The 18,733-nt window shown below is 43.5% G+C and overlaps 1 protein-coding gene and 1 pseudogene across 1 annotated transcript in view; one reads left to right on the top strand and one right to left on the bottom strand.

Annotated features, from left to right (window-relative positions):
* The window catches only part of CHCHD3 (coiled-coil-helix-coiled-coil-helix domain containing 3), an 878,604-nt gene that overhangs the window by 702,250 nt on the left and 157,621 nt on the right, over positions 1-18,733 (bottom strand). The window lies entirely within an intron of this gene.
* On the top strand, positions 2,475-13,371 carry LOC146855695 (uncharacterized; annotated as a pseudogene).

Below are 18,733 nucleotides of genomic sequence, written 5' to 3' on the forward strand. Positions count from 1 at the left end.
GCAGCTTTTTGTGTCAATACTTCATGTTGGCGATCCAGGATGTGAAGAATCATGCAGACCAGTGCTTTAAATGGGCCGGTACTCACCAGTACGGAGTACCAGCACTTTCCTGTGTTCACCTCTTGAGTACCAGAAATTCTCTGTGTCAAGAGAGTACGGGTACTCCTAGGCTAGGGGTAAGTTGGGAATGGGCTCTGGGGTATGGGTATATGGGTACATGCAGCGAAGGTGCTGCTGAATGCGACGCTTTCAGAGGGAGCCTAGACAACGGTGGTGTAGCCCAGCGCTAGGTTGCTGCTGCAGCTGTCTGTGTGACAGGAACAAGGAGATATGGCCACCCCCCAGTCACAGATCTGGGTTGAACCATCATCATTCCTTTAGCTAATTTCGCCACCTCGGTTCAGACCCAGCTTTATGCAAATCAGTCTTGACCCTGTGCCTCATGGGAACAGTCCAGCCCGAACTGCCAAGCCAGGTCTTCCCTGAACCGGAAACAAGCTTCCTAGGACCGGTTTCGGAGTCAAGCTATCCTGGCTGATGAGGGCTGAAAGGTAAAGGCAAATGCATGGTAAAGACCTGCTTTGTAAACACACTGCGTGGTAAAGGATGCATGGTAAAGGCATTGCATGGTAAATGTTGCTTTGTAAAGGCTCTTTACCCAGACGGACAAGAGGTGTTGGAGAAGCATCCAGAATCAACAGCTGAGGATTAAAGTGAACTGAATGAGTTTGAGATTTGCAACAAAAAAAAAAAGAAAAAGGATTTGCATTCAATCAATGGACTTGTAAAGCGTGACTAATCACCAGGGAAGGTATCCAAGAGCTGAGGACGGAGCAGTTACCAGAAAGATCATTTGAACAGCCAGGTCTTGAGTGCCTTCCTGAATTCTAGAAGAGAGTTATAACTTCAGAGGTACAGAGGGAGGTAGTTCCAGGATTATACCAAAAGATAGGAGAAGGAACATCCTCCACTGTTGCTTCGGCAAATACGAGGGGTGTGAGCAAGGGAGAGGGGCGCAGATCACAGGTATCTTGAGGGCTGGTGGATGTTTATGCAGTGTTTGACGGAGGTTGGACCTAGGTTATGCAGGGCCATGTAGGTGTGGATCAATATCTTTAATTTGCATCTCTTCTGAATGGGGAGCCAGTAGAGTTTGCTCAGGTGAGGGGTGATGTGGGTCCGTTTGGGGAGGTCAAGGATGAGTCTGGCCATGGAGTTCTGAATGGTCTGCAGTCTCTTCAGGAGGTGGGTGGTGATTCCTGCTTAGAGTGAGTTGCTGTAGTCCAGTCTGCTGGTGACTAGGGCCTGGGTGACAGTGCGTCTGGTGTGGATAGGGAGCCACTTGAAGATTTTCAGTAGCATGCGAAGTGTGAAAAAACAGGCAGAGGAAAATATGCTGATCTGGAATTTCATGGTTAGCTTGCTATCCAGTATTATGCAGAGGTTTCTAGCATAGTCGGTGAGGGTTATTTGCCAAGAGAGCACAACAATGGAGCAATATTATTCTGGAAAAAAGTCAGGGGAGGATGAGTGTGGGCAATCATTTTTGACTGCACTAAGAAAATTGGCAAGAAGCTTTAAATTTAGTGCACAGTTGGATGAATGGATAAGAGAGCAATTTGTATTAAATTGTATCAGTGAGAAAATACATGACACTGTGGCTAAAAGATGAACCACATCTCAATGAGGTAATAATTATTGTCAAGAGGGTGGAAACATGCACAAATGTGAGGAAACTATTACAAGGTATGTAATAGAGGTGGAAAGTATCTCCTCATATTTCATTATCACATGGAACTAGAACAAGGTTTATGAAAAGAAAGACATCTTTTTACAAGTATTCGTTTTTCAGATGTGGGAAAACAGGTCACATGGAGAATGGCAAAGGTTGCTCTGCTTTTAAGGCAGCCTATAATAGGTGTGGTAGAAGGAGACTTTTGAATGTTGAATGTAAGAAAACATTGATACCGAAAAACTCCATAAAAGTGTGTGATTAAATTGTTCTACAGTTTGTGAGCAATTCATGTAAGCATACGTCTGAGGTGGTGAGAGCGGAGGGTTGCGAGAAATATATTTGATTAAAGTTCCCAAATTTCCATAAATTCTGAACAAGTTTATGCAGTGTCTAAAACATATGTGCAGACTTTGCAAGATGGATATTTAACCAGGAGGATATGGTGGAAAATCAAACAAAATGCTCAGGCATTTTCAGGCATGTATGGAGTTTCAGGATATATTTATTGTGCCCAAAGTGTATGTTGGGGTCAACATGGATTGTATTTTAGGTTCAACTCACAAAAATGAATTAGGCATCCTTTTAGATCAAAATGTTAGGCTGGAAATTCTGAAGTGATACATATATACTGTCTTGGGGATGTGAAATGTGTGTGCAGATTTTGAAGAGAAATTTCCTAAAGTTTTTGAGGGAAAACAAAAGTGTCTGAAGAATTACATTCAATGAATTTGTGTAAAAGATGGCGCCAAACCAGTTTCTTGCCAAGAATCTACCACTTGGGGTACAAGATGCGGTGAAAGAGAAAGATACAGAATCCAGTGAAAAGGGCATTAGACTGTGTGAGGCAGGTGTGATTGTGCCCATTGAAGGGTCAGATTGGTTGGCACTTATAGCAGCAGTTAACAAAATAAAAGTCCTGTGAAATAAGGTTGTGTGTCCATCTCTGAGCTCTAAATAGGGAGGTAGCAATTGATAAAATCCTTCTACCTACAATATTTAAATTGTTAGCAGTATTAGAAGGTGCTACGTATTTTACACAATTAGAACCGGTGTCTGTGTATGACCAAGTAAAACCGGAAGTTTTCAGGAGTTTACATCATTTAGAACACCATTTGCAATATTCAAATTTGTACGCATCCCATTTTGGTTGGTTACTGCAGCTTTGGTTTATCGGTTATGTCTTCATTGTTAGGGGACTCAGAGTACATTTTTACGAGGTGATATCTTGATTTTTGGGAGAACCTGCAAGGAATATAAGGGCAAGGTGGTTGAGGTTCTCAAACATTTGAAATTCAAGAGTTTGATCTAAGAGCTGATAAATGTTTTGGCGAGGAGGAAATCTCTTTTCTGGGTCACACGGTTTACTTGTCTGGAGTAACCCCAAATAATTAATAGAGAGGAGTTGGCCCACTTTATATGTATGTTTGGATTTTATGGCGGAAAAAAAACCACATTTAACACATAAAAGCATATTACTACCTTCTTGACTTTGCACCCGTTTCTCCCGAAGGAAAGATAACTCAAAAAGGTTGTGTAGGGACCGTCACGCACCCTATTGGTGTCCTGCTTCCTCATCGAGTCTCATCTTGGTCCCTATAAACCAGGGTGGTGATATAGGGAAAAATGAGATACCTTCTACACAGACCCACACAGATCTGAGGCCTGACACTGCCATGCAACGGTTTCAAGTTAGAGACAGTTTTAGGCCCCTATAGGAACATAGGCCTCTGCACAGAAATAACATGTTGCAGAAAACGATCCGACTGTGAGAAATAAATAGGTCACATTGTTCGTTAAAAGGTTAGGAAATATCTTGTGGTCAGTAAATTGAGCTACTGCATGAAACTTCGATCATATCTACCTCCAGACTCAGGAAACCAGTAGTGCTTTAGCACAGAGGCTACAAAAAATGTTAACCACAATCTCCATCTACTACAAAGACAGGCCAAAGAATGCCAATCACGTTAGAGCCTGTCTCCTTTGCAAACTTGTTGCTGATAAATGCACCCATTGATTAAGTACGTACGCAGGATGGACCGGTCCAGGTGCACATCCAGCCTCTGTTCATAGTGACGCAAATGCCCGCTTTTGCCTAAAACCATATTTCACACTTAAGCAAGATCTAGGCCTGATGGATGAAACCACATACAAAAGGCAGATAAGCATAGCCAATTCGCTTCAAGCAAGATTATAATCACTCGCTGTGCAGAAAGGCAAATATATCTGAAATGTTAATATTATTTACGTTTTAAAAATAGAAAACCGCAGAGGGGGTTTCCGCTAAATATGCGAAGCAAGGGCCATGTGGCCCGCACCTACATGTACTTCTGTTTCCAATAAATTATTGTATCTACTGATTATCTTATACGTCTGTGACGCAAATACTATGCTTGTAACTTTTTTTTGTTTCGGTTTGAGTATATAAACCTCTGTTTTTGAATTGTGTGTCGGACATCCAATTCCAGTCTCTTCTGAGCCTGGCTGAACTCCCCGGCTCAATAATACATTAAAACCATATTATATAGTCAACTTGTATTCTTGCTGTTTAACAGATTTTTCCCTCTAACATACTGTACGAGTCAGCCAGGAGTTCCACTTCCTCTCACCTGCTGCGAAATTCAGAATACTGGCTGTCCTCTTAAAATGATTCTGCGCCGTTAAAAAAAAAAAAAAAAAAAAAAAAAAAAAAAGGTAGGAAGACAGTTTTTTCAAACAAAGTCTTTTAATTTCTCTGGGGACGAACAGCACTCTGAAGTTGGCATAATAAAAGTAACATTTTAACAGTAGAATATGTTATTATATATATGTTGAGATGTGCATGCATGATTGTGTATTGACACAATATTAAAGGATCCTGGTGGTAAGTCCGGAAGATACTAGGGACTCAGCTAAAATAGCCGAAAGTGGTCAGGTAAAGAGTTGGACCTGAGGCTGGACATGAGCGTACATTATGACAGGCAGAATACTCAAGTCAGATTCCCTGGACTTTAAGTCTGGAAATCACAGTTTGTAGTTGCAAGCAGTGAAAGGTTGTCCTCTGAATCTAATGAGAAGGGACCAGTAGTCTTTTTGCCCTGGTAGGTAGTTTAGAGTAGATAAGTATGTCTACGTGAATGTAAGCAGAAATGCAGCCACAGATTGTCATGTTGTAGTTTTATGGTGTCTATGTTATGTAGCGTATTAACTTAGGATTTCCTATTTTGTGAAAAATATTGTAGAATGTTAGAAAATAATTTTTCTTAGACAAATGTCTCAAGGGTTCCCAGATAGTCAATCACATTAGATTACTGAATTATCCATTTTTATAACAGATTCCCTGTGGCTCTCTCTAAGGGCATTGACCCTAGTAGACCAGCAATACCAATACCGTCTAATAGTCCTTTAATGTCAGAAATGTATGAGTGCCTAAGTACTGACAGTACCCCACCTTTAGGTCTCAGGACAACATACATTAATGCAACAGAAGTACCCCTGTCAGATAATTAAAAAGAACCCTCCAAGTAATTAACTCAAGGACCTTGTCCTCCATATTAGAGTGTTAGAGTAGAGTAGTAGCCTCATGAACCCCATAACAAATACTGATACTACCAACTATTATTATCATGATCAAATTATAGAGACTCCAGAGTGGAGACTAGAAGAACTGTCAAAAGCATAGATGGGAATGTACCTAACTACCTCTCAAGTTATTCCGAATAGGACCTTCACACACTTACAATAGTTGCAATTGTTCAACCGATGGCGAGATACCCATCAGAAGCCCCCCCACCCCCCCCCCCCAGCAATTGACCTACCACCTCTATGAGCAGTGAGGAAAGTGGCCTGAAGATAACAGATCACAATCACCAAGGACAGATATTTAAACATAGGCCACCATATTCCCAAGAGCCCACCACGCCAATAAATATAGTTGTTAGAAGGTGGTTCTGACACTATGGGCCGCCCGGATTTTTCGCTTTTTGAGAACTTAATTGTTGAGCTTTTACTGTGGGGGAGCCTCATAAGTTGGGACTCACCCACAGTGAACTCAGGATGTAAGAGACTGCATGGGGATTTTACTGGTGTTCCCCTGGCTTGACCAGGCCACTGCGCAGCAGCTGGAGTAAGGGACAACGGGCTGGTTACATGCAGACATGTGTACACGCGTGTGCACACGTGTACGGGCTGCGCAGGGGAGATACCTAGCGTGCGCAGTCCAGGAGCAGCTACAAAGTGAATGGTGTGGCAGGACTTATGCAGTATTGGGTGGTGACGTGGAATAGGCTTTATACCCTGGAAAGAAACATGCCAGGGAAAGTCAGTGTGTCTTACTGTTTTTTCACTTCATTATTCCCCTATAGGAATGTGGAGCCAGGGGCTAGATTAACTTCCATTAGGCCTATAGATTCCAGACACGCACTTACGTCCAATGTAGCAAATGTGAAAAGAAGTATTCTGCAGAGTCCAAAGTCATATTTGTACTGCTTTTGGGTCATCCAGAACTGTCATATTTCTCTGAGCCAGCCATGACCAGACCCAGGCTGAGGGCTGACCTCAGCTGGATGGATTGATAACCTTTCTTCCACAAGCTAGGGCCTCCTCTCCACGAAGAGAAGATGGGAGGGGCTACAGGCCAATCCATCAACTGCTGTCACTCGGTGCCAGGCACCAGGCTGCACCAAGGAGGGAAGGCAGCGTGGGGGATGAGGCTTCAGACATGTGGCCAGAAACCCTGGACGATACCATTTTGAACAAGCCCAGAGGCTGGACAAAAAGGAGGGAGCAGGGGAGTGATGTGTCGCTGTTTGATAGGACCAACAGAGACTTCCTGCCAGCCCCCTACTCAACTTTTAAAAAGTGCTTGCACAGGAAGAGAAGCTCTCTGGGGTGTGGTCAGCTGAGGCTGAAGGTGCTGGAGCCTGGCACAATGGGCAGTTGGAAGGAGAGACCCCCTGACTGCCCCCAGGACCCTATCAGCACCAGAAGAAGAGCCCAGGACTGGTGCACAGAAGCAGGGGCCTCTGCGCAGGGAGAAGAGAGGCCCAGAAGGAGAGCCTGGCAAAAGGCTGGCGCAGGGAGCCAGTGAAGACAGCACACTGCTGAATCTACCCTCTCAGAGACCCAGAGGGCAGAGGAGAGTGTTCCCAGGGGCTGGGGCTGGTAAAGAGGAGCATGAAGCGCCCCATAATGCCTCGCCAGGCATTTGGAAATCTGCCATTTTGGTGCTTTGTGGCCCCCAGAGGAGGGGGGTCACCCTCACTTGTGAAAAGGTGCTGGGGCAGCTGCTGGAGGAGCGCAGTCGTCCCCCCCCCCCCCCCCCAGCACGAAGAAATCTGCCATTTTGATGCCTGGTGGCCCCCAGAGGAGAGGGTCACCCTCATGTGTGAAAAGGGGTGCAGGGGGGCTGCAGGAGCACCGCAGTCCACCCCTAAGTTTCAAGGGGCATCTGAAAGAATAACTCCTTAAGGGCTCAGCCAGCCTTTAACACCTTCTAGGCTGGAACTTATGTTCTACATTTGAGGGTGCACTATGAAGTGCATCATGGAGTGAATGGCTGAGTTGGGGATGTCTGGAGATGGGCATCCCCTGGAGGTGAAGTGGTGTAATTGCACCGAAATGCATTTACTATTGGTTATTTCTTTTTAGGTGGACTGAAAGTCACATGTGTAAAGTGAAGTACCTGTGTAAGGTGATGTTAAGCTAAATGGAGTTATGTTGCTGGACCTTCCTGCCAGGGGGTCTGGCTGTACTTACGTAATCCCATGCTTTTACCTGTGATTCCTTTTAAAGTGAAGAGGCGCACTGCAGGAGAAGTGTAGTTGCCAGGAGTACTTCTTTTGAAGGGACTGTAAGTCACATGTGTAAGGAGATGTCATAAGCCAAGTGGGGCTATGTTGCCAGACAGTCCTGCTAGGGTGTCTGGCTGTATATGCGCAATCCTGTGATTTCATCTGTGATGCCCTTAGGGGCTGTAATTGCAATGCATTCAAATGATAAACCAAGGTGATGAGTACTGTCATTCTAAAGTGTGCGTAAACATGGATTCTTGCTGCTGCGCTTAGGTGACGACCCCAGACTGCTAGCCCTTAAGATATAGAGGTGCATACTTTATGGTCAGTAGGAGATGCTTAGTCAGGGTCATGTGTCACCAAGGCAGGTTTACCCCTTTTTAATGCTTTTTGAGGTAATAGGGTGGGTCGCCACTGGGATGGTGCCAGTGCGCAGGGCCCTCGCTCCAGGTTATGTTCAACTAACTGCATTGGGGGCAAGTTGATGTGCATACATGGGAGTGGTGGTACTAGACCCCACCCCCCCTGCGGGAGGAGTGGAGATGTTATGCAATGTCACAAAGTAATTCCAAACAGCTTATGTATATTTGTAAATTGGTGCATAGTATTGAGTGGTGTGTGTGTTTAATAAATGTACTCTTACTTTTATAAAGCAAAGTACAGACTGGACAATCAATTATTGAGTTATTTTTTTGCACCTACAAATGGCGATTACTAGCCCACACCACCTCCCTTGAGTAAGCCTCAGACTGCTCTGCAACGCTACCCTCTGAGAGTTAGGCGCTACAATTGGGTGTTTGGTTCCCAGTGAAGGACAAATGTAGTCATGTTATTTGTGCAGGCCTCACAGATGCTGCCTCATTTTCCAACAATAGTCAAAGAGGTGCACGAAAACAGAATTAATATTTTTGGCATAGTTGAAGAAAAAACAAAAAAAACATGGGAAGTGGAGAAACATTCTGCCCAACACACAGGACAGGGCAAGTCTAAGGTGAATAGTTCTTTATGGAGGCATTTAGATTCATTGTTTATGAGTGACACTCTTGCCATCGTGTGGCCATAAAAAGATTATTATGAAATAATAGAAACATTTCAGTGGAACCACAGGCACCCTTCGCGTGATCACCTCAACATAATCGCAAACGAATACCTTGTGTTAGATCTTTTATTATACAAATTTATTAGGGAACTTCCAGTTTGGAATTTGGGATATGAAGAACAATAACCCATAGATTCCACAAATAGTTGTCTATATTAACGATAATGTCATTGGGTCTTGAGCATCAGGTAATCTGCTTAGGCCACCTATAAATGCTCCAGCCCAAGATATATGCATGAATGAATTTCTACAAAGAATAGGGATAAGTATGCCCAATGTCCATCACCATGGCCTGAAAACGATTTATGTGAAGTAAGGAAATACCCCATGAAGTAGATAAGGGTATACAATAGAAAGTACAATAACATTTTGAATACACAATATCGCTAGAAAAATTGTATATTCATAGTAGGAACAAGTTAGGCCTAAATATAAGACTAAACAAGGCCAAGTGTACCGGATGGATAATAGATACCCCTTTATAACACATGGTGAAGGTGTTCCCTGGAGACAAGGCAACATCAAAACTTGCATATGCCTGGCCTGAAAAGGGCTAATTCGAAAATACATTAGAACACATAGTCACCTTCTTACAAAGAAAATACAATGGAAATAAACTAGAACAAAGGAAGACCCCATTAGATCTGTGGAGGGTCTTCTGTGAAAGAAATCCGAAGGAGTCGGAGACAAAGTCCCAGACCCCTCCTTCGGCTCCTCCACCCCCCTACCAAGATGTGAAATTGAGTTTAGACATTGCAAAAGTACAGGGCACGTACACAATGCAGTCTAGCACATCAAACTCACTTCCCACCACCTCACACCCCTCTGCTGCGGGATATGCAGACCCCTAGTACAGACCACCATTGGAATCTTCTTCCGATCATGGTGAATATGTCCGAATAACTCCACGCCCTCGAATGTCCAGCACACCACTGGAGATGTCAAGTGGGGACACTTATAAGTATGTAGGAACAGTAGATGCTACTTTCACACTTCATTTAAAAGAGGAGATGACCCCCTTACTGGGAAAGATGGAGGTACAGGTCAGCACCCAAACCAAGGGTCAAAGGACACACAGGGAAGGGATGATGCTATGAAACCAGGAAACTGTCCAAACGATTCAAGGCCCAAGTATGAAAAGAGGACAGGAAAGTTAGCCATTAGACCAAAAATAGCTTCCGCAGAGCACTGGAGGTTTATACCCACAGGACCAGAGGGAGGTGTAAAAGGCAAGTGGTCCAAGCTACGGCAGGATTGACAGATAGACCCAAGAGCAACTTGGGAAAAGTAGGAAGTGCCCTTGTGGCATCGGAGGGCCCTAAATGGGTCACAAATCATTCAATAAGAAAGATCAGAGAACTTGCCCCTTACACATACCATCATATGTGAAGAAGATAGGTCAGCGAGATCTTATAAAGGATCAGAAGGGGCACTAGACAACATCACAGAGCATGCTAATAGAATGTCCCTCATTGATGACCATGACAAGAACAGTCACAATATACTTGTGAGGGGGAGACAGTAGCAAGGCAGCACAGATATTACAAGGAATGCAGTGAGAGTTGAACAGATTAAGATTTGACGGGGAACATGCATGACTATATGAAAGGAAGGGGATGTTTGATTTGGCAGGGAAGATGACACTGAGGAAAGACATGGCACATTTATTCCCTGTACACTCGGGCAATGATCTGATGCCCAATGAAGCAGTGGCCCAACATGAAAATGGTTGTCACTTTTACTGGCAACCTAGCAGGTTGGGCAGAAGGACTGGCACCATAGATGACACCATGGCCAGGAAACGGTTCTTCTGAACGTCGAGACATGGCAAATGCAGAGATGAGCATTTTTCACAGCATATGGGATCTAGATTGAGATTATCCTGCAGGACAGCCTGAGGGTATGGCAAAAGTGCACCAGACAGTACAACTCCCGTCACCTTACTAGCCACAGGACTGCAGTCATATCACAACTGCCCTTAATATTTAAGGGCCCATGGGCGCCCCAATACATACCATGGCCCCAGATGGACAAAGAACATCTTATAAAACAGTTGCCACAGCTTGCCAAAGGGGCAGGGAAGTGGATAGCAGCTTTTGAAAAACAAGCAGCAGGGATAACTCTTTCAATAGGAAATATCAAAAGTTTACTAAACTCCCTTATAAAACAGACACACTGTTCACAAAGGCAGGAGTAAAGGATGTGTGATATTGACCAATCCAAAATGTGACAAGGCACTCTTTAACAGAGTAATGGGAATTGTTTGGAGGCAATTGAGGCAAATGTACCCAGACAGGCCAGACATTGGGTCTCTCAACGTACAGACAAGGCAGCCAAATGAGGACCTTACTCAAGTCCTTAGCAGAATGAAGGAATCATGGACAAAGGAAGTAGGGGAGAGATGGGACATGACTGGACAAAATACAATACTGTTTTATAACATAGTGAACAAGGGATTAGCGGCTTAAGTGCAGAATGAACTAGACAACATAGTAGCTTTGGACATGAGACTATGGACAGAGATACAGACACATATAATACACTTCTGTAAAAAGAGACAGGAAAAGGAAAAGAGCGAGAAGGACAAGATAGAAAAAGCAGCAGCAAAATTAATACAAGAGAAACTGTCGAAGAAGACTGCCACTACAGCTACCCAGATGGCGGCAGTGTCCTTGGGTGTGCCACCTGTAGACTACCATGTAACCTAAAAAATATGCCCAGAGAAATAATAACACGAATGGGCGAGGAGGGCTCCGTGGTGCAGCTCGCCATGAGCCCCCAAAGTGATGTATCTTCCACAGCCCCAAATTCAGCTGCAGCCTCAACAACAGTTGCAGTCCCTGCAAGCGCAACAACACGTGCCCCAAATGCAGTATGGGCCACAACAGGCAGTGCAGCCCACTTTAAAGCACCAGAATTCACAAGGAGAGGTAAAGGTTAGGGGAGGAACCCATTTCAGAAAAGTTACATGGGAGGATATGCCCAATTAAGGTGCCTCCGGAGAAGACTCAAGTGTCCAGTCTTATCGGTAACACACAGGCCAGATGAGGAACCCACTGTGACGGTAGCCATAAATGACAGGGAGTACAGCTTTCTCATTGACACTGGGGCCCGAGGTCCTGTATCAGTGAGAGAGGACCCCCACTGTCAGATTCATCAATGAACACACAGGGGTTCTCCGGGGCAGTAACAAGGGCTCAGTTTACCAAACTTATGGAGATGGAGATGGGGGGTGGGGGGGAGGTACGTTAACAGCAGTCTCTTATTCTCCCCAACTGCCCCAACCAATTTATTAGGACGTGATCTCATGGCAAAATTAAACAGAACCATCTACTTTGAGGAGAGTGAGACAATGATATGCTCAACACCAGGAATGTCTCGCACATGCATCATGACAATGGTCAGGCACCTTCCAGACGGTGACCAGGTTAAGGCCAGACCCATAGACATCCCAGCCTTTACTAAAGCAGTGTATACTATCATAGCAGAAACACCAGAACTAACAGGGAGGCTAGTCGAATTGCCAAGGAACTTTCTCTTCTGACCCAAGAGCCCCTGGTCTGAGAAGTTAAACCCTGAAATATTAAGTAAAGATCTCATCTTGGAGGAAGAAGCTGTGGAGACATCACCCACCTACGGGATGGTGATGGCCAGTGACCACACCTGTGAGATGTGGGCCTGTGCCATCTTTCATGATCCCAATATAAACGTGAGAGATATATCAAATGACCAGTTGTTTTCGGATGACCCCACAAGGTCAATGACTGTTTTCGAAGACTGTATTCCACTACGCATCACATTGGAGACAAGGTCTGCAGAACCAAAAACTGTCCCTGGCCCTATCAAGGTCAACAACTTTGCGCAGGTATTTTCCCACTTGTGGACCAAAGGCCCCCATGACGTAGGACTGGTTCGCACAGATGTGCCATTTAAAATTACTTTGACAGAAGGAGCAATACTATCAAGAGTGAGACAGTAGCCTCTATCTAAAGAAGCAGAGGAGGGCATTGCACCTGTTATTCAGGCATTGGTAGAGCAGATAGTTATATACTGAGGTGTATCCTCTCCAACACCCGATTTACCCTGTCAAAAAGGCCAAGGCCAATTTGTGCGCATGATTCAAAACCTGCGCCCCCTGAATGACACAGTGATATCAAATTCCCCATAGTACCCGACCTTTCCGTCATTCTCATCAACATACTCCAAGATGCTAAAAACGTTTCAGTCATAGACCTAAAAAAGCATTCTTCAGCATTCCACGTGACCCAGATAGTCATTATTTGACTGCATTTTCATTCCCCTGTTCCCAGTACCTTCATTCTCGTTTACCTCAGGGGTACTGCGAGTCCCCCTGCATCTTCAACAGGATAGCCAACAATGACCTCGCCAATTTTCAAAGTGACAGCATAATATTGCAGAATGTTGATGACTTAATGGTCTGCACTGCTACAGAAGCGCAATGCAAAAGGACATGGTTTCCCTGCTTTGTACCCTTGCCCAACGAAATTGTACAAACTGTAATGTCTGTTTAGATGGCACAGCTAACAAAAGCCACAAAGTTCTTCTCTAAGCAGGTTACCCAGGCAGTCGACAAGCACGCCAACGCACCCTCTCCAGTGACTAACAGCACAGCTACTGCGGTGAAAGTTCAAGAACACAAACCATCGTACCATCTCAGAGACATTCACCTGGCACTGACTTTGCCATCCATCCCTTCGGACACCGAGCAGGAAAAAGAGGGGGAAGAAAAGGAGAGGAAACTGGAGTAAAGCCTCCCTCCACCGCTTTAAAAGACACTTATTTTTAGATACATACTTTACTTTTATTTATCCTCCTCAATGCGTGAATATTGATGCTTTAGGCCCATGTCTATTTCTTCTATCCTACATCAACTATTATATGTACGCACAGAGCTGCTGATGATACTGACCATCACCCTCTCCACACTGCTTTGTTTGAAAATATTTGGTACCAGCATATGCATAGTATAGACACATCCACATCCAATACCAGTTATGTATGCTCCCTCATCCCCCATGCCACTGCGGTAGATAAACTGCATCACCCTAAAGAAGTATACTCAAGCATTACACAGTCTTTTTCACCTCTTTTTATGTGGAATAAAAGCACATCTACAACAAACGCATGTTAGTCCTGCAACTGCTTGAGTTAATACAACTAGATTTGACACCCCCCCTGGAGTCCTACGAATCCCGACAGCAGAGATAATAAAGAAGGTATGAAGAAAGCAGGAGAAAAAAAGGACCTATGCAGCTTGGGAAAAGGGTGTATTACAGCGGGGCATCTTGGGAAGGTCAGAAACATTATCCATACGTAGTAATTATTCAGCTAAACCCCTGCCGCCTGATTGCGCAGCTAGGCTAGTGCTGAATGTCACAGAAGAAGTATTTGCCCACCCATGATAAATGGCTACTGGGGCCAAGTTCACATGTAGAGCTATATCATTGTGGAATGGCACAGAAACAAACAGCCCTTTAAGATTTGATGAGCTAATAGGACAAGGTCAGCACATATGGGATGCAAACATACAGGGATATACATGGACAGGAAACTAACACACACTCTAGAACAGCAATGAAACTAACACAGTTTTCTCTTTGTTTCAGAGGAAACAGGCCAGTAAATGTGGGAAGGACCTTGAATGCAATACTACTGTGAACAATGTCAACATGCAGGGAGGGGGCACCGCTAGCTTGATGGATCACTTTTGGCAGTTTGGGGCCTGGCTCTACATGCAGCTATCCCTGAATTGGAGTGGCCTTTGCTCACTTGTGACTCTATACAACACCCCAGTGGTAATACCAGGAGTGGACATTAAGACATTGCAGGACCATCCTATGAGCCGTCCCAACGACCTTGCTGCATCACCACATGAAGAAAAGAGCTGCAGAGTACTTTGGCAATGCAACTTGGGAAGATGTTCCACAAGAATACAGACTATTTTGTGATGCCCAGCTCTTCTTTGGCAGCATCCTAACATGGATTCAGGTGAAAGCAACTGCCCCGCTGGTTGCAGATCATGCGGTGGGAGCTCATGAAGACCATAAATGCAACAGAAGGTGGCTTCAAAGCAGGAAGGGAGAACTACGTGCCCTTAGACTTATGTTATTCCAACTTATTAAGCACACAAATACCCTGGGGTGTCTTGCCACTAAAGCTCAAAAAGAACATTACTGGAATAGGGAATTAGTTCTGGAAAAGCCACGTTTTGAGCTCCTTCCTAAAGTAGATCAATGAAGGCAAAGTTGTAATATGCAGAGGAAGAGTGTTCCACAGCTTAGCTGTTTCACAAATCAGGCTTTGTCCACCCCAGCTAGTTTTTTTTAAATCTGGGTATAATCATAAATTTAGCCCCAGTGAAGCGTAGAAGTCTGATGGGTTGGACCAGTTGAAAAGATTACTGAGCAAGTCAGGACCTGAGCTATTTAAGGCTTTAAAAGCTAGGCATAAAGCCTTGAACTTAACACGGCTCCCCACTGGAAGCCAATGCAATTTTCAAATTTCTTTAGAAACCGACAAATTTGGGCAGACCGGGCAAAACTCGGCTGCATTTTGTGTCATCTACAACATTTTTAAATGTTGACTTTGAATATTCAAATACAAATCATTACAATAATATAATGCTGTCATAACAGTATTCCTAGTGTTGGCTAGCAAATATGGGGAACATTTTCTTTATTTTCTGAATTATAAAGAAAGCAGAGGAGACCGCTGCATTTATTTGATTTACATATGTCAATTTGTTATCAATCAGCACACCCAAATTCTTAGCCTTAGTTACTGGTTTAGGAAGATCACCTAGCTCATCGGACCACCAGGAGGCTTCCCAAGTTGGCGAAAGGATGCTTTAGGCAATGCTTACTCATCCAGGTACTTATTTTCAGCATACAGTCTTGAAAACGTAGCAAGGTAGATGGTTCATTTTTAAATGCTGGGACCACATTTTGTGTCAAAATTCGAATAAGAGGTGCTAACTCAGACACCTAAACATTAAATAGTGTTGGACTGAGAGAAGAACCCTGGGGAACCCCATAGGGTAGAGAATAAGAGGCTGATATAAAATGATCCAGAGCTACTGACTGTGTTCTGTCAGCTAGCAAAGATGTAAGCAGCGCAAGGGCTGATTCATTAATGCCTAGCATTTTTAGATGTTGTCTCAGCAATCTACGATCCACAGTATCAAAAGCTGCTGAGAAGGCAAAGAGAATCAGAGCAGTTGCCCCGCCCTTGTCCATCACTGCCGATATCGCCTCAGTAGCTTAGATCAGCGCAGTCTCAGCACTGTATTCTTAGCGGAAGCCAAATTGAGTGGGATCGAGCAAACAGTTATCCTGAATATATCGGGCCAGCTGTTGGTTCATGGATTTCACCACTAATTTCGCAGGAAGAGACAAGCGAGATCTCGGACGATAATTATTAGTATTAAGTTACATCATTTTTTTTTAGGAGTGGCAGAATAGAGGCATTTTTCCACTGAGTGGAAAAAACTCCAGAAATAAACATGTAATTAAAAATATTCGCAAGCCTGGAAATAGCTTTGAGATTTCCTCACTGGAATCCCAGGATGTTGCAGCCTCAAATTTTGAATACATTTTGTTTACTTTATCCCTAAAGGTACCTGCAATACTATAGCAGAAAGATAGACTGCTTATATTCAATTTTCTGCTCTATTTACTACCTGAAATAATTCTTTAGAATAATTTTTAACCGTTTCAATTTGTTTTGTGAAAAACGTATGGTGATGCATCACAGATAAGTGCTGGAACTAATGACGGCTATGGAGGGGGTGTGTGCAAGAAGATTGGGTCAGCCTGCTGCACATATGTGCCAGCCAACAACGCAGACAATGGGACACTGACTAAGGCCATTCGGACATTGCATGATCTACATAAGAAAGCAGTAGAAGAAGAAGGTGCTCCGGATGAGTGGTTCGAATGGGTACCATCCTGGATTTCGGGGTTGTTCAAGGCCTTTTTGCCTCTAATTGTTGTGTTGCTTTTGACGTGTATTATGTTTCAGGTGATAATAGCGTGTTGCAAAAAGTTGACAGCTAACGTAGGAGGAGCATTTTTTATTAGGAAAAGTACTATGGATGTCGCAGGACAGAGTGAGTATGAGGTGATACCCCTAGAAGATGGGAGGTTAGGAGAAGTAGTTGAAGAATCAACCACAGGGGAGAATGATTTGGTAACAATGGAATACATTATACACAGACCCTCCACAGATCTGAGGTTCAAGACTTCCTTGCGAATGTTTCAAGTTAGAGACAATTTTAGGTCCATATAGAAACACAGGCCCCTGCACAGAAATAACGTTACAGAGAATATGACTAGCAGAAATAAATAGGTCACATTGTTTGTTAAAAGGTTAGGAAACATCTTGCGGTCGGTAAATTGACTTACTGCATGAAACCTAGATTGTATCTCCCTCCAGATTCAGGAAACCAGGTGTGCTTAAGTGAAGACTACAAAAATAGTTTACTATAATTTCCATCTACTACAAAGACGGGCCAAAGTGTGCCAAGCACTTTAGGGCCCATTTCCTTTGCAAACTTGTTGCTGATACATGCACCCAATGATTAAGTACATACACAGGATGGACCGGTCCAGGTGCACATCCTACCCCTGTTCATAGTGACGCACAAGCGCGCTTTTGCTGGAAACTAGATTACACACTTAAGCAACGACTTGGCTTGATAGATGAAACCACATACAAATGGTCAGATAAACGTAGTCAATCCGTATCAAGCAAGATATAATCACTAGCTGTGCAGAAAGACAAATATATCTGAAATCTTGTTTAAGTTTTAAGAATAGAAAACCACAGAGGGGGCTTCCGCTAAATATGTGAAGCAAGGGCCATGTGGGCCACACCTATATGTGCTTCTGTTTCCAAGAAATTACTGTATCTGCTGATTTTTTCATATACGTTTGGGACGCAAATTCTATGCCTGTAACTTTTTTCTGTTGCGGTTTGAGAGTATCCAGACCGCTGTTTTTGAACTGTGCGTTGGACATCAGATTCCAGTCTCTTCTGAGCCTGGCTGATCTCCCCAGCTGAATAATGCATTAAAACCATATTATATTGTACATTTGTTTTTTTGCTGTTAAACAGATTTGTCCTCTAACAGTGGGCTCAACCATTTTCCAGAGAGCACTTTGAATATTACTTCTCATGGGGTTCAAGAAGATTAAAAATACCTATTGGACACCCCGGTTTCCCTTTATTTTTGTGGACATTTGGTATGGTTGAAAATCAAAATATAGAGGTTGGGGTTTACTACTCTCCCACCCAAACAAGGTGTCAAGCAATTTTCTCCACAAGGTATGAACAGGGATTCAACTCTTGCAATGCAAGGAGCACCGAACCATTTTATATCTGTAAAGTGTCCTTACTGATATGCCCATTCTGCCAATCACACTGCAAATGCCAGGAATCTAAGGGAACCTTTGCCTTATTCTGCAGGAGAATTCAAGTTGTTTTTATTTACATTATTGGGTATTCATCTCAAATGAAAGGGGGTGGACAAAGTGGGGCCTAATTACAGGGTATAAGAAAGTAACAAAAATGTAAAGGTCGATAAGGGGGTTACAGGAAGCCATTTAATCACTCGCTTATTCATAAACTGAAATGCGTAATTAAAATCAATTTGAGTACTGTCTTTTTTGTTTTTTAAAGACATCCCGGAATGCTGGAGGAATGCTGAGAGGCAGATTATCTGCTGTTCAAGAATTCAGCATTTCCTTTTACATCTAAATAATATTTGAAAAAAGTGGTCCCAGATACATTAAGATTTTACAATGGAACTTTAATTCTTAACGGTTTTAAAAAAAAGTGATGAATATTTTTGCACAGAACATTCTGCATTGTATACAGCAATAAAGAAATAACAGTTGTTACTATTACATAACACAGTTGAACTCACTACACCGACCTAGGGGGGGATCAGAAGAGAGGCTCATTAAATGCATAGGGATTCAGGAATGTCATGCACATGCACATGGACAGTGTTTTCAGCAACGAACAAGCATTTATGGGTGCAGGGAGTAACAATACAGGAATAATCTTTTACATACTCTTACATGCCTTTAGGAATCAGCCCCAACACCT

Source organism: Triturus cristatus, chromosome 4_1, assembly GCF_964204655.1.
Source record: "Triturus cristatus chromosome 4_1, aTriCri1.1, whole genome shotgun sequence".
Lineage (NCBI taxonomy): Eukaryota > Metazoa > Chordata > Amphibia > Caudata > Salamandridae > Triturus > Triturus cristatus.